Source organism: Pseudopipra pipra, chromosome 3, assembly GCF_036250125.1.
Source record: "Pseudopipra pipra isolate bDixPip1 chromosome 3, bDixPip1.hap1, whole genome shotgun sequence".
NCBI classification, from domain to species: Eukaryota; Metazoa; Chordata; class Aves; order Passeriformes; family Pipridae; genus Pseudopipra; species Pseudopipra pipra.
This window is the reverse complement of record NC_087551.1, coordinates 5,837,542-5,853,208: the sequence shown is the minus strand read 5'-3', so window position 1 is coordinate 5,853,208 and position 15,667 is coordinate 5,837,542. Positions and strand designations below refer to the sequence as shown.

The window sequence follows — 15,667 nt, the reverse complement described above, 5'->3', positions numbered from 1 at the left end:
ATATGGTCTTAAAGTCAGTATTTACAGAAGCAGTTAGGTGCAGAAGACCCTCTGGCTTGAGGAATTAGGAAAATAGGTACTTCAACCTCGACAGGATTTTCCAATCTGCATATTTGGGCTCTTGCATGACTTCATAAATCTGGGCCCTGTGAGTAGAAGACAGCCAGATGTGTTCTCCTCAGCATTTCTCAGGGGAGAGCTCAGGTTAAAGGACAGATTTTCTTGTGTTCTTCATTTCCACAGAACTGCTCACAAACCAGAGCCAGCTCCCAGCTGCACTGAGTGAGTCTCTGGTTTTCAAAAGCAGCCACCAAGCCCTGAGCTGGCTGTCAGCTTTCCCAGGGTCATCCTCTGTGCTGCTTCTGTTGGGCAGCTGTTGCACCCCACGCCAAAAAACCTGTTCTAACAGGGGCCCAAAATGATAGAGATCCAGAGGATGCTAAATCCCACCTGATCCAGAGAAACCGAGTCCACAGTTACCAAAAACTGCTAGGAAATTTTCATCTGGATTTACAGAAATAAAAAACTTAATAAAAAAGGAACTGGCCCAAGACAAAGTGTGTGTTTGCTCAGGCCTCTATGGGAAGACACTTGCCATTTATTATCAGCTTCAGTGCTGCTGCAATCCACCTTGTTAATTCAAAGATTCATTTATAAGTTGCTTTGATATGTTGCACTCAGATCTTTGAACACTGAAATGCTTTTTTGTGCAGCTTTCCCCACCCCCTGAGTTTGGTTGCCCTCCCCACCACCAATCTAAATTTGCTTTTATGTGCTAGGAAAACAAACAAAAAAAAAAGTGTGAATTTACCACTTCTGAACATCTTGTCCTCTTAATTTGTACAGAGCTGGTTTGTTCAGCACAGTACAAGGAGCAGAATAAATTTAGCTGGAAGGTAGGGTGGGGGCATGGAGGGGGATGGCAGAGCAAAGAGGGGCTCTGCAATGGTGCTGCTCTTCTCCCAGTACTCTGTGAGCAGGTCTCATCATGTTCCTGTCCTCCTGCCACCTTGTCTTTGCCAACTGCAGTCAGGTTGGAAATGCCACATCCATGCAAAGCCTCTCCATCATTTTCTCTTTCCCTTTCTTTCCACTTTCCTCATTAATTTGCTTTTCTTCAAATTAGATGTTTTATTTCAGGGTTTTGTTTTTTTTTTCCCCTCCTCCGGCCTCCTTCCAGTGCTCAATTCCCTGGATACCCCGTGCTCTCTCCAGGGTCTCTTGCTCTCCTTTGCCTCCCTGTGTCCTCTTCCCAGTCCATCCTCTCCCTTCCCCTACCCTGTTCCTCCTTGGGCACAACTCCTTCACTCACCCACTTTTTAATCGCTTTCCCCCAGACTTTTCCCTTCCCATTTATCATCTCCATCCCAGTTGCCTCCCCAGAGTCCTCCACTTCTCCCTTGCTACACATTTCTCATGCTCTATACAGGGAGACAGCAAAGGAGGTCACTGAGCCTAAAAACCAATATATATGAATATACATATGCCAGAGCCACTCAGGAAAAAACCTTTGTGCATCTGGGCCTAAAAACTACATGGGGCAGCCTTGACAAGCTGCTCTGTGCCACACACAGCCAGCTTGGAGAAAATCCATAGCAGCAAATCCAAGACTTAACCACTTCTTGAACCTCTTGCCCATTCAATTTGAAGCAACATTTTGGTTGGAATAAATAGCAGGTTTTCCCCTTTTGAAATAAAAAGGGCAACTGGAAATCAGATTTCGTTATGTCAGAGTATCAAGTCTTAACTTTTTATTCGGAAACATAATGAGCTGGTGGCCTTTGAGAAGGAGAGAGAGAATGGGCAGCTTCATCTTTACTGCATTTATTTTATGTAACAGCTTCCTCAGCTGAGATGAAGACAGAAACGGACAGAGCATTATTAGCCCAAGAGAGCTGAGTTTCTTTACATTTATGGAATAGAAATGGGCATGCAAACCATGATAAATTGTTCTCTTCAGCCAGGAATTTAACACCGGCTACAAAGAGAAAGTCAGATTCTGCACTGATAAAAGGCATCTTGCACTATTTGATGACCAGCACCACAATTTGGGATATTTAATATTTTTTCTTGGAGTGAGAGCATACTTGTTCTTTGTGGTCTATGGAAAAGTAAGGATTGTCACATTGGTATCAGCAATAAATATGTTAATTTAGCACCAGAGATTTCAGAGCCTGAGGTGCAATGGGTAGGTTTTGCAATGCTTTGGAGTGGCCTGAGGATTGCAGTAATTCCTGCCTTCCCCAGGAAGCCCCAAAGTGGAGTAGGTCATGCAAGGAAGCCTCAGTGCCAGCCCAGTAAGGGGTGGGTGTTGGAGCTGTGGTGCCAGCACAGCCTGCTGGCTGGGGGGCTCTCCAGGAGGTTTTTCCCCAAGCTTTAGGACAGCTGAGGGCTGTGAAAGGAAGACTACACACAACCAAAGAAAAAATTGCTTTTGATAGCGTGGCTGATGGCTGTCCAGAACAAGCCCAGAAAGGCCTAGCCAGAAACCTTGTGTTTCACTAGCACTATTTTGGCCTTATAAATCAGAGCAATTACCAGGTATACACTATAAAAACCATTTCTGAATCTATCCAAAAACATAAATATTTTCTACAGAAAGCAGAGCTGAGAGAGAATAAATGCATTTGTGTCATCAGCCTTCTCTCATGGCAGTGAATGGAACAAATGCATTTTCTTTTTATACTTCCATCATCTCCAGCACCTCTGTGAATAACAGACCCCTGGCTGTAATGTCACCACCACCTTTCCTTGCTGCAGCCATTCCAGCAAGAGCTGGAAGAGTCCCTCAATGAAACAAGTCCAGCATGTGGGCGATAGGGTTTTAGAGCCAAGTACCACAGATATTCAGATTTCAGAATTCAGATTCAGATAATGGCAAAACATCCATCTGGAGATCTCTGTTATGGCTTAGAGAGAACTTGTACATGGCTGTTCATATGAGGACCACTTTGCTTGACTCTTGGTCAGTCTCTCTTTCTCCTTGTAAGAGGTGCAGTGATGCCTCCTCGCCCCACCAACCTCATACAGATGGGTTGTCCTACCAGCTAAAAGCATTTCCTCATCATTCCTCGTGAGACCAGCTCCAGAAATTTCCCCATGTCCCCTCATACCCTCCCAAGGATGGCACCTTCTCAACCACGAGGAAACACTGCTGTGCTGCTGGGTGATGGCACATGACTGATAGTGAATAAGCCCAGGTATAGGACTTCTGGTCTATAGCAGATTGATGTCATGATAGCATTTATTTCATTTTATCAATATAGAGAAATAAACATATGCACAGACCATGTTTATTTCACTCTATCAAATATAATTTTAACAAACATGACACAATTCTTACGGTGCAACAGAATGTCTCTGAATATTATAAGTTTCAGTGCTTTGTAATTGTATTTCAATAGGCACAAGAAGTATTTTACTGCACAGTGAATGCATTTCATTAAATAGTATAAATTTACACTCTGTTGTAAATGAATGTTCATTTTACATTGTAATTTTTTTACTGCAGAATGTTGCCATTTTAGTATTCACTGTAATCGCTCCACTGTGTTGCAAGCAAATGTCATTTATGTGATATGTAAAAATTCAGAGAATTCAATTTAAGGGATCTCAGTCTGAAGTATAAATACATGCAAGCCACGTAACACAAATAAACTTACTCCAGATGGTTGCAGATAAAATGAAATCTTGCCATCCTAAGAAATAAAATTCCCAGTACAAATATAGGCAATTCAGTACATTTTCTGCTGACCAAAATGGCCAGAAAAAATTAGCACCAATCCAAACATAATAAATTTAATGAAGTTTTTGCCACTAATAAGAGACCAAGCATTGTTTTCTAGATGGTTTAACAGTTCTTCCATCTGAGTGTATTTGAGAACCTACATGGATTCCCGCAGCTATTTGCCCCAGATATTTACCTTATGGTAAATATCTAGAAACAAAAAAACTATTGATACAATAAACCAGGCGATTCTAAAAGCAACAATGGTTTATTTGCCTCTCTCCATTACAGCTGCCTGGAGTACTTACAGTACAGCCCAAGAGCATTAACAAACAGCCAAGCTATTTCTTCTCTGTTGATAGCCACCTTATTGCTTTCAGCAGCTAGCAAATTAAACCTTCAAAATAATTCTCATGTGCACTGACTGTAAAGTGAATTTAAATTAAACTAATATATTACAAGAAAAGTGAGTACCTAGCCTGAGTTCTCAGCAGCCTCTTTCTTCTTCCAAAACCAGCCTCTATGCACACAAATATAGTTACACAGTTCACACCTGCCAATGTACATCTGCACATGCCATATGGTGCAGGACACACCTTATCCCAGCATTCACACACATATGTATTTGCAAACACCTCCTGCCACTGGGAGACGGATGAGTCCAGCCAAGTGCTACTAAAACCAAACAACAAAAGCCTTGCTGCCCATTTCTCCTCTATCAGGAGACCCACATGTCCTTTAAAATGACTACTCACCCCGGTCACACTCAGCAGATGAGGGTCTCTGACTGTCCCTTTGCAGATGGATACAAAGCCAAAGAAATGAAGTTGCTGACTCAATGTCACAGAACAAACCTTTACCAGGACAAAGACTCAAAGAGAAATCTTGCAGAGCCCTGCTGGTATCCTTCTCCTTGTATTAATCTGTCATTCCCAAGCCTTAAGTTTGGACCTGGGAGCAGCCTGCAAGGCTGTCTCGTACCTTTCACTTGCTGTCTGCAGTGCAGAACTAAACAGTACACCGAGGAGGTTTTGATTGCTCTGTATTCCTGAGGTGGCATAAAAAGGATGGAAGGGAACAGATAGATCTGAAGTGCTCTAAAACAGGCTATGGCCTCAAACACACTTCTTTGCTCTTAGGCTGCTGGAGAGATCCAAGCCTTAAAAGTCTGGAAATCCTGATATGATTAACTACCTCTCAGAAATGTAATTATTCTTGGTAGTTATTCTGATGAAAGTCAGCTTAGATGAGAATTTGGGAACTCATTACCTGTTTATTAAGTAATAATACTAAATGATTTTAAATCCTGTTCCTTTTGTTTCTGGACACGCATAGCTCAGTTTGTCTTCTGTGCCTCTAGCTTGAAGATTTTAGGTTCCACTCAAGAACAATCCTAAAAATTTTCACTCTTATTATAGGTCAAATTCAAGTTAGCCACCTGCAAGAAAAACCCTGCAAGCATCTCAACAGGACATCATGAAAGAAATGGCTCTTTAAGCCTGTCACTTGGCACAGGCAGGTTGGAAAACGGATATAAGCAGATTTAAAGGCAGAAAACCTGACTCCATCAGTGCTGTGAAAGTATTCAGTACGTACAGAAAAGAGTAGGAGAGAAAGTCAGCAGCAAAATGAAAGCAGCCCTTCTCATGATAGGTATTGCTTTTCCACAGAATCACAGCAGTCACAGACTGGTTTGGGTTAGAAGGGACCTCAAAGCTCATCTAGTTCCAAACCCCTGCCATGGGCAGTGACACCTTCCACTAGACCAGTTTTCTCAGATCTCCATTCAGCCTGGCCTTGAACATTTCCAGGGATGGAACATTTCCAGCTTCTCTGGGCAACCTGTGCCAGAGTTTCACCACCCTCTGAGTAAAGAATTTCTTCCTAATATCTGATCTAAACCTGTCCTCTTTTAGTTTAAAACCATTGCCCCTTGTCCTGTCACTATCTGCCCATATATAAAGTCCCTCTCTCCCTCCTTTTTAGAAGCTCCCCCAAGGTACTAGAAGGCTGCTATAAGATCTTCCCAGAGCCTTTTCTTCTCCAGGCTGAGCAACCCAAACTCTCTCAGCCTGTCTCCACAGGAGAGGTGCTCCAGCTCTTGGATCACCTCTGTGGCCTCCTCTGGACCTTCTTTAACAGGTCCACGTTTTCTTGTACCAAGAGATGCTTTCTGGTGTGGCTTCCCAGCCCTTTGCAGAGCAGGGCAAACACCTTCAGTCTTGCAGCTGAGATGCCACAGGACTCTGCAAAGCAGCCCCAGAGCCATTCAGCAGTTCACTGGGGGTAGATACACACCCTACAACTCCCAAGCAGACAGCCACCTGGACAGCGTCTCCAGATGTTCTCAAATGAAGTTTGTGCTGGCTAGGGACACTTAGCTGGGAAAAGCTTGGGGCTCTTCCACCTCAGCTGGGTCAGGATGTTACACTCAGTGCTCTTGAATCAGGTCTGCAGTCAAGGCCAGCTGCTTTAACACTATTACTGATGCTCACACTTTTCTCATCCTGCAAAAGTGTGTCTCACCTTCTCCTCATTTACATCCCAACTGAGCATGGCTTCTGTTATCACCTCTTTTGGTTTGAGAGGTGCAGGGTCACTAACAAGCTTTCTTCTGTAACCTCAGACACTTCAGAGGATTGGAACTTAGCACTGCAAACTTTAACAAAATTAGATCTGGCTTATATAACTTTTAACATTCCCTCAGTATCAAATAAGGAGTTCCTGCATCACAGCCAAAACAAATCCCAAAGACTGCTTTTCATACCAAATTGTACACCATGACTCCTCATACCCTTATGAACTAATACATATGAAGCAGCCACTCATTTTATTAATCTGTGCAGTGCAGCTTTGATTACCAAAATCTGTTCTACACATGCTTGAGACATGTCCAGTAACTGCTGGCATTAGCACATAGTTTCTCCTGGATTATTCCTCAGCATTTTAAAGCTGCCCATGGCATTGCTTGATACAAGATTGGACTTATTAGCATTGCATTTCCCAGTTCAGCCTTCCAGGTTGGAAGTTTCCAACTCCAGTCCCTTGGAAGCCTGTCAGTTATGCATGGCTCCAGCACCAGAGCAGTGTAGGGACCAACATTGCCGGACGGGAACTGCTTTATCTGCACTGCAGGTCACAGAGTACTCTGTGTTTCCTTCTAATTAAATTCACTGTTGGAAGCTCCTTACATCTCCACGTGATAACTGCAGAGCTGGATGTTGCCCCTAATTGCTTTCTCTAACAAGGTTATAAAAGTCATGCTGTTATGTCCAGAGATGTCAGGGCCCTGACAACTGTACATGACCAAAAATGACATTAATACCACACTGAATTGTACCTAAATTGGTTATTAATGAGGAAATTTCAGTCTTTTTCTAGTGTGTCCTTATTGTGATCATTTAAGAACTGTGTTTACACAGGAATGTTAAGGAGCATTAAAATAAAATTCAAAGCAAAAATCGGGCTATCTATAGAACCCAGATGATGTGTTAAGAACAAGATAGGCTAGTTAAGCAACATTATTAACTGCCAGGTTACACAGTTTCTCTAACAGCATATTACCCTTTGTTTTCTTCAGCCCAACACTGAAGTAAACTGAGTGAATGAGTAAATACCCCTGCAGATTTCTTGCAATGAAGTTCCTTGGTGAGGAGGTAAGTGCCGAGAGATCACTAAACACAACATGACCAGATGTGTTTCCCCTGCTAAATAAGAGCTGCTGCACAGTTCAACATTTGGGCTAAATGGAGAAGAGGGACAAAGCTGAAACTACACGAAACCATCCCAGATATCACTGTTTCCAGACTCAACAATGAATGAACTAGGGAAAAAAGCGAGTTAGCCCAGACTGAAACAATCATTGCTATTTCCATCTAAAACACACACTCACTGGGAACATGACTCCTGTGGAAGCCTTGCCTGGGCACAGTCTGTTGTGCTACTGGGCAAAAGATTAAATTAAATTAAAAAATTAAAGTAAAGTCTCATATTATTCACCCAGGCCAAGAAGGAGAGAAGGGATACTAATATTAACATTACCCATGGGTACATTCTGCCACTACTTGTACTCCTGCAGTCTCACCAGACATCAGAGGCAGAATTCATCCACACAGGTTTTGACCTGGAATTCTGTGTCTGTGTTATGCAGGGATAGGTGTCACTGGATGGTGGAGCATTCTTCTATGGTAATTGCCTATTAATCAGTCAGGGAAATTGTTCCTTAGAAGTGCTTACTGCCCAGTCCTGAGACACCTCCACTGCTGTGGGTAGAAGTGCCACCCTCAATGACCCCAGCAAACCAAACCCAAGTGGCACAGGCTTGCCTAAAAGCAATAGCAATCGATTATTAGCTAATTAATCAGTTAATCACATTTTGATATGCGTTTGGCCTAGAAAATGCTCACTAGTCCTACATATGCAACATGTTTACATTAACATTTAGGAGAGCTTAGTGGCTTCCAAGTTCCTTTATGTTTGTACACAGCAGAGATTTCTAGAAAAATCTGATAGGGAAGCACAGTGTAACGGAATTATTATAACAGGCACCTGAATGAAAACAATCTTAAGGCGAGGCAGCTACAATTGCTTTACACAAAACTTGCTGCTTTCTCATTATATTCTTTATCTATTGCTGAGTCAAGAATAAAACCCAATTTTGTCAAACATTTTAATCAAAATGTAAAGGCCAGGGAAGAGTTCTTTCTCAAATGGCTTTCTATTTAGACATGCCTTTATCTGAGACCAGAGTAATAAAACATTTTAGCCCTTTCCAATAGCCAGATCTCAACAGAATCAAAACCATGAGCAGCACATTTCTAGCTAAAAAGCACCACTGAACAAAGCTTGCCTTGCTCAGAAACAGTGGCTCACACAATGTTACATCAAGTTTTTCAGCTTAGAGACAGAAGAAAAAAGCTTAGGTTATCCTGTCCCTTTGCAACTCTCCCAGTCCTTTACATTTCCACCAGGAATCCAGGTAGGACTTCAATGGCTTTGGTTTCTCTGAAGCATACTTTCAAAGAAAGCATTCAGGCTCAATCTGATCGTGAGAGCCAGGCAAAGGGGGGGAACATTCACACAGCTCACTGCAAGCTTCTGTTCCAAATGCACGGCAGAAACTTGTTAAACGATTTCTCAGATGGCAAAAAGAAAACCCTGGGGGATCGAGGCATTATTTGTTGTTCCATGCCTGGAACATCCAAGAATTCTCCGTAATGGAAGAGGAGACCACGGGGAGCTGCAGATGTTCCCAGCAGCATCTCTCTGCAGCAGCAAAGGCAGTCCCTTCTGGCAGCTGTGTCACAGAGGCCCCGATGACACTAAAGCGTTAAGATCCCAGTTGGGCTGCACTGCTGTTCCACGGTAGATGAGGGGAGACAATACCCAGCTGCATATTCACATTCTTACAAGATAGTTGTAAAAACACTAAATTACAACAGCTTGGCACCATTTCTCAGACTATTACTCCTTTCTTAACATCATATAAAAGGTAATAACTGCTCGTACTCAGGTGGAATAAAGATTCTATGTTAGGGCTACTGTCAGTGAGGTGTCACCCTGGCTCTGATGTCATGGGCACTGTGCTGGCAGAAAGGTAGAGCAGCTCTGTTTCAAGAGGCTCTACAAGTCAAAAAGCACCTTACTGGCAGTATAAAAAGCCCCCCCAAAATAAAACAGTGAGAATGGTTTCAGCGTGTACATTATATAAGGAATCACGTGAGAATGACAAGAGTGGGTTGCAGAAAGCTCAACAGACCAGCACAGAGGTTTGTGAGCTGGCTGCTGATTCCTATTTGCAATTCAAGAGGTCTGTGATTGATCAAATCATTGTTTCTTCTCCTCTGACTAAAGTCCTTTCTACCCTCAGGGAAATACCAAAGAACAAGGAGTGAATAATGCACTTAAGGTATAAACCTGTGGCATTTGGTGGGTATTTTAACTAATGCTGCCATTTCATTTAATGATATCAAATAAAGAATTATACAGCCTCATTCAGCCTGATTTCCCTCACACTATTCCAATCAGCAGCAATTGCAGTTTGAGTCTCAGGTTGAAGATTATATTTGCAAATTAGATTTGGGGGGGGGAGGGTGCAGGGAGGGAGAGAAATAAATCTGTTAGCCCGTGGTTTGATCAAAACTTTGAAAGCTGGTCTGATAATGAAAGGGTGAAATCTTGGCTGCAAAGTCAACAGAAGACTCATCCAAAATTTCTCACAGCTCTTTTAATAGCATAAATGTTTCAAGCTAGTACATCTGGGTCTCTGAAACAGTGGCAGCAGTATTTCAAATATTCTCAAAGCCAGCTACTTGGATGGGCTTGAATTGGTGACAATAATTGTGAAGATTAGCTTCTCAGGCCAAAGAGAAACAAGCCAGGGCCACGCAAGCAGGCTTAGTTCTCTCACAGGAAACACTTGGGCAAAGCAGGATGCCAGGGCTTCAAAGAGGAAAAGCTGGAGGGTATAGCAGCACACGTGCTGAGTGGCAGAAAATTAACAATTTTGATACTGCAGCTACTCCAAAGGACGTATCATCAAATACATCGAGGCTAAGAACACAACAGTAGAACTCAGTGCAAAAATAGTAGAATTCAGTGCTAAAATAGAAAATATCTGGCATGTCTGGGGCACCAAATAATCAATATTTGTTCCCCAAATTGTAGCTGCTGAACCAAAACTTTGCTTAGGCCACAAAAGCATCAAGCAGAATTCAGCAAAGCAGCACATGCCAGACCCTTCCCTTCAACAGGATTCTCCACACAGAGCATTTAAGGCAGGTCACAAAACAGCAAAACACCAGCTGTTTGCATCTACTTTTTTTTTTTTGTTACATTTCTAAAACAAACTTTTCTTAAGACAAATCTGACCAAGTTTAGATACAATGCTGCCTCTTGCTCCAACCATTTAAATCAATTTGCTAAGCAAGCCAGATTGCGTGCCAATGCTTCCAACAATTAACTTGCAAGAAATCCTGTGATGAACCTTAGTCTCTTTTCACACTGACTTTATTATGCTCACAGAACTTTACACTTGTTCATATACAATGTGAAAATAAAACACTACCAGGCTAGCAGACAAATCAGTGACCTAAATGTTCCAGAAAGTGAAATGAAAAATGCCTTAGCTGTCCTGCAGGGCTTGCAGGAGCAGGAAGAAGTATCACCAAATAACTTGAATTCAATAATTCCCCAGAAGCACCAGTTTCCCTAACCTTAGGAAATTCTGATGCAGTCAGTAAGAGAAAATACATCTCTCTGGCAGCTAACTACAAAAAGAGAAAGTGGGATGCTCAGGAAAAAGAAAACACTAAAAAAAAGATTAATACACTGGAAAATATATATGAAGAGAAGGAACAGATTTCTTCTCTGTCAAGCAGAGGGTTACAGATCTACCCTGTGTTAGTGCTTTCTTTCTGTGTCAATCACAACCACATTTATTTTTTTTCTTTATTTTAAACACTGGCTTTGAAGTTGGTGGTTATGGGAATGAAAAGAAAGGATGCATTACAAAACATCCCTTTATTAGCCATTTGGTCTGGCCAGCTGAGCTGCTTCTGACTTTATGCAAGAGAAACTAAGCTGGCCCTCAAGCAGAGGATGCTCCTGGCCTTAACTGGAGCCTGATCAAATCATTGTCTCCCTGTCAGAGGGTGCAGTCTTGCAACTCTGGTGCTGAAATGGTGCTTTGATCACACCGTGCGGAAAATCGGCAAGAGCAACCATTTAATGTCACATTTCTGCTTTTACTCTACAGCTCTTATTACTTTATATGCATAAAAAATGCATGGCTGCTTATAAATCTTTGATTATAGCACAGGCTAGACCTGTTACATTTTTCACCTCCCTTCCAGGACAAAATCTAGAGAATGCACATGTGCCCTACAGGACATGGGATACTCAGCAGATCTGAACATAGGCATTTATTCAATGGAGAGCAGCAGCTGTTCCCAGGAACGGTACCAAAACCAGGAAAGTGGAATCTGTCCTTTGTAACAAATAATTATGTTGGAATTGTGAGAGGCAGCCTCAGTGTTGAAGTGTTTGGAGGATGAGCTGCTCTCTTCTGTTGTCCCTCCTCTCATGCTACCGTGAGACAGAGCACGACCCCAAAAACTCTTATCAGATGAGCTGGTTTGATTTGTATTGTTTTACAGCTCCATGCAAGAAAAATACCCTGAGAAAGGGACATATCTGACAGGATAGCCTAGTTCCCTAAAAAAGTGAAACAGTAGACTAGAAACCTACCTGGTAGTTGGAAGGAATCACTCATAAAAGATGCATGGCTGCTATTGAGTACATTCATTGATCCAATCTCCTGCCAACAGCTCCCCTTGGCAAAACCACCAATGCATTGCCCTATTTGCAAGCATTCTCCACCTTATCCTACAGCCCTACTCCTCCTACCTCCTGCTGCCTCAACCCCACCTCCATACAGCCATCACAGCCCATATTAAACTTGCTGCAGAGACAAGAATATCCCTGGAGAACCCACTTACTACCTGGGAAATGGCCCATGAAGGTGTACAGGCATCCTAAAATACTGTGATAAGCTGTCAGAATGAGGCACTCACCAAGGGGAATGCTAAGAAGATGAAAAATAAACATGAACATGCAAGGCAAAGATTTTGGGAGTACACATCACACTACCCGAAAGAGGTTCCACTCTAATTCTTGCCGTGGCTGTCTTGAGGATTAACACAATAAAGTATTTGTGCTGCCTTCCAGTTCAAAGCTGATTTTTGAAGAAGGAGGTATTTCTCTGCTCATAGTTTTGTGGGGGTTTTTTTCCCAACAAAAATATTTTAACTGGATTCAGGAGTCTGAAATCACAAGACAAAACCCCACGATGATTTAGAGGAGGGGGTGGGGATGGCTCCTTCAATCACTCAGGTGGTGGTGAAGGGAGATTTGCACCTGGGCCAGTTTCCCGTTAATCTGCAGTAGCTCCTGGTAGGAATGCCCCACTCTGCCCTTAACCCTTTTGCAGGACCAGCACTTTCCCAGCCCAGTTTTGTGCCACCTCTGGTCTCTTTGCTGACCCCTTCCCCACCCTGCTGAATTTATGCTTTAAAACAATCTCCTAGTGCTCACATATTGTGCAGATTACAGCTAGCAGGCTCCCCTGTTTTCCAGCCTCCTTTCATTTTCCAGCCAGTATCAGGACAGCTGCTCTTTGGAACTGTCTGTTCCAGTATCAGGAGATTATGAAGAAAATGTGTTATTTCCATAAGGGCTGACACAGCCTTTTTCTCCATTTATACACCCTGATTTTTTTCTCCCCCTGATGCATTATATGAGCTCCTCTCTCACTTTAGTTTTTTTGACAGCCATGTTTTAACATCCTTTAGAAAATGCACACAATATTTAGCATACTGGGGAGTGAGGATAGGCCAGGTGTGGATCATTTTACAGGGAAACAAGTCCTCTTTTCTATATAATTATCAAATCTGCTCCTACAGAGAGCTTTTCTCTACAGGTAGGGTACAACCCTCAGAAACCTTATGCCTCCTGATAAATATTCAAAGGTCACTACACCAGGATTTCCTCTGGAAGGCAGAGTACTTGGAAACACTGGGCTGGATTAAGGGAAACATTCCTATTAGAAGCTTGGCTTCTTCAACAGAAAATCAGAATTTCTCAATAGTTAGAGCTGAATATTGAGAAAAGGAAAAGCTTTGATTCTAATTCCAACATTACCTGAGGAATATCAGTTTTCAAAGAGGGAGAAATACACAATTTTACCAGCAGTGACAATGTGTTTTAAGGTGCCAAATACTTCTTCTTTTGGACTTGCTGAAACATAACAGATGTAAAAAACATCTGAAAGGTAAGGGATGATATGCAAGGTTACCAAGGAGGCACAGTGCCTGTGTCAAACTCACCTTAGATGGCATTTCTTTTTCCCTTTAAAAGTCTCTTTTACATGTTTTCCTTTCATTTTCTCCCCAATTAGCTTTTTCAGTAGAGTTAAACTGGAGGCTAATCCCTTTAATTTTGGGGTTGTCTCCATCAGGGTACTTGAGAGAAATCAATTCTAACTAATTAAGTGTTTAAATTCAAGGCAGAGAAGTCAACCTGCATGAGTCCACCTTACCTGTTCACAGCAGCCTGACCACAATTAAGCAGAGTTTGTTTCCACCATGGACAATGGACAAGAGGATGTTGTTACAGGACAAGAGGGGATTGCTTGAAACTGAAAAAGAGTAGAAAGAAAGAAATTCTTTACTGTGAAGATGGTGAGGCACTGGCACAGGTTACCTGGAGAAGTTGTGAATGAGCTGAACACAAGTCTTTTCCCTCCTTGGAAAGAACAGTGGCTTCTAGGATATTTTTAGTTGGAAAGTATTACCCCCTCCTTCTCCTTCAGCATATAATAATTCATAATAATAATACAGTTGTATGTAATAATTTACTGCAGTAATAGGAAATATTAAAAATGCCAACAACTGTTCATGCAAGACCTGCTGAAAAGAACTTTTGTGCTTTTAAAAATCAACAGTCCAACACTGAAATGGGAAGTTAATGTGATCCCCTTTGTGCAGCTGAGTTTGACACATATGGGAGTGCTTTGTGTCAGTTTTTTGAGCCAGCACAAGCATATGGGATCAGACACAGAGGAGGAGTTCTGAACTTTTCTGCAGACAGATGAATGAATTCAAGCTGAAGTAGCAGCACAGATCCTGCAGTAGCCAGTCCAAAAATAGTCAAGAAATCCCTTTTCTACATTTAGCACTGTGTTCATTGATGAGCTCCTAGGCTAGCTTGAGTTTTACAAGAGCTGTAGCTCTTTATTTCTACAGTCAAAAGAGTGCAGGAGTTTTGAATATTAGCATGATATTATCTCCCTTTTTGATTTCATTGCATTCAGCATGGCTGGCTCCACTAAATGACACAGAAATCTTAACTGTAACAGAAAGATGGTTTTGAAAGAGGGTTTCTTGGCAGACTATTATCCATTTTGTACCACTTTTCCTTGCCTTGTTCTGTCTCCCTTATTCTTATATGAGAAAGAAAGACAGATTTTTCCTCTCTTTTTTCTTTCTTTTTCAGCCTCATCTAATTCTTGTGGCTGATATATAAGAGCACTGATAAAATGTAGTTTTTCATTTCAGCAGCTTTTTTTTAAAACAGATTCCATGGCATGATCCGACCAGTGACAAATGACCCAGCACTTCCACTTGGAATAGTAACGCTGAATTATCTGGCTTCCTGGGGTCTGATGGAGATGCAGTGAGAATTAAAAAAAATTACTGCAGGAGCAGTGGTGACTGATGTAGGGTCTGCAAGCTGAGCTTTTGACCTCAGCCGTTTCTACAGTAACTGTGCACTGCATTGTGCTTTCTATTCTCAGACTCGCCTTGGAAGCCAATTAAATTAAAAGGCTATTCATTTCATGATATTTGTCTCCAGGAGGCTCAAATAGAAATGCAAACGATTCCTGTTCAGAGTTCCCTGCATCAGAGAAACTGATATTGTACTGCTAATTTGTGATAACACCACCAGCCAATATGCAATCTGCAGTGATTTAAAAGATGTGCATAGGATGTACGCTGAACTTACAAACACTGATTAGGGAGATCATGGAATTAAATCTTCTGAAGGGCACGTCTTTCAAACCCTCAAGGCAGCTCTTTTTCTTGGTTTAATCAGATAGTTAATCACTGTAACTCAGGCTTTCCAAGAGCCAGATTCATCAATACCAGGAAACATGGATTTGTAGTATTGAACAGTTACAGTCTCAGGAAAGTTTGGTGAGAAGAAAAGCTGTAAAAAGGTGGTTGGTAAGTGCTTGGCTGCTTTAAAAAAAGCAATGGAGGAAATGAGGGAATATTTCCTACTAAAAATAAAGAATCACTTGAGGACTGATCCACTAGTTTGAACAAGAGAGAAACATAGTCCCAAATACTTTGTTCTCTTAAGGACTAGTCTTATTTCCAG

At 41.9% G+C, this 15,667-nt stretch overlaps 1 protein-coding gene across 1 annotated transcript in view; it reads right to left on the bottom strand.

The window, feature by feature from the left end:
* SPTLC3 (serine palmitoyltransferase long chain base subunit 3) overlaps positions 1-15,667 on the bottom strand; it is a 293,881-nt gene that overhangs the window by 264,124 nt on the left and 14,090 nt on the right. Inside the window, exon 5 of the mRNA XM_064647552.1 lies at positions 13,824-13,922. The gene's annotated coding sequence lies outside the window, so the exon portion shown is untranslated. The remainder of the gene's footprint in view (positions 1-13,823; positions 13,923-15,667) is intronic.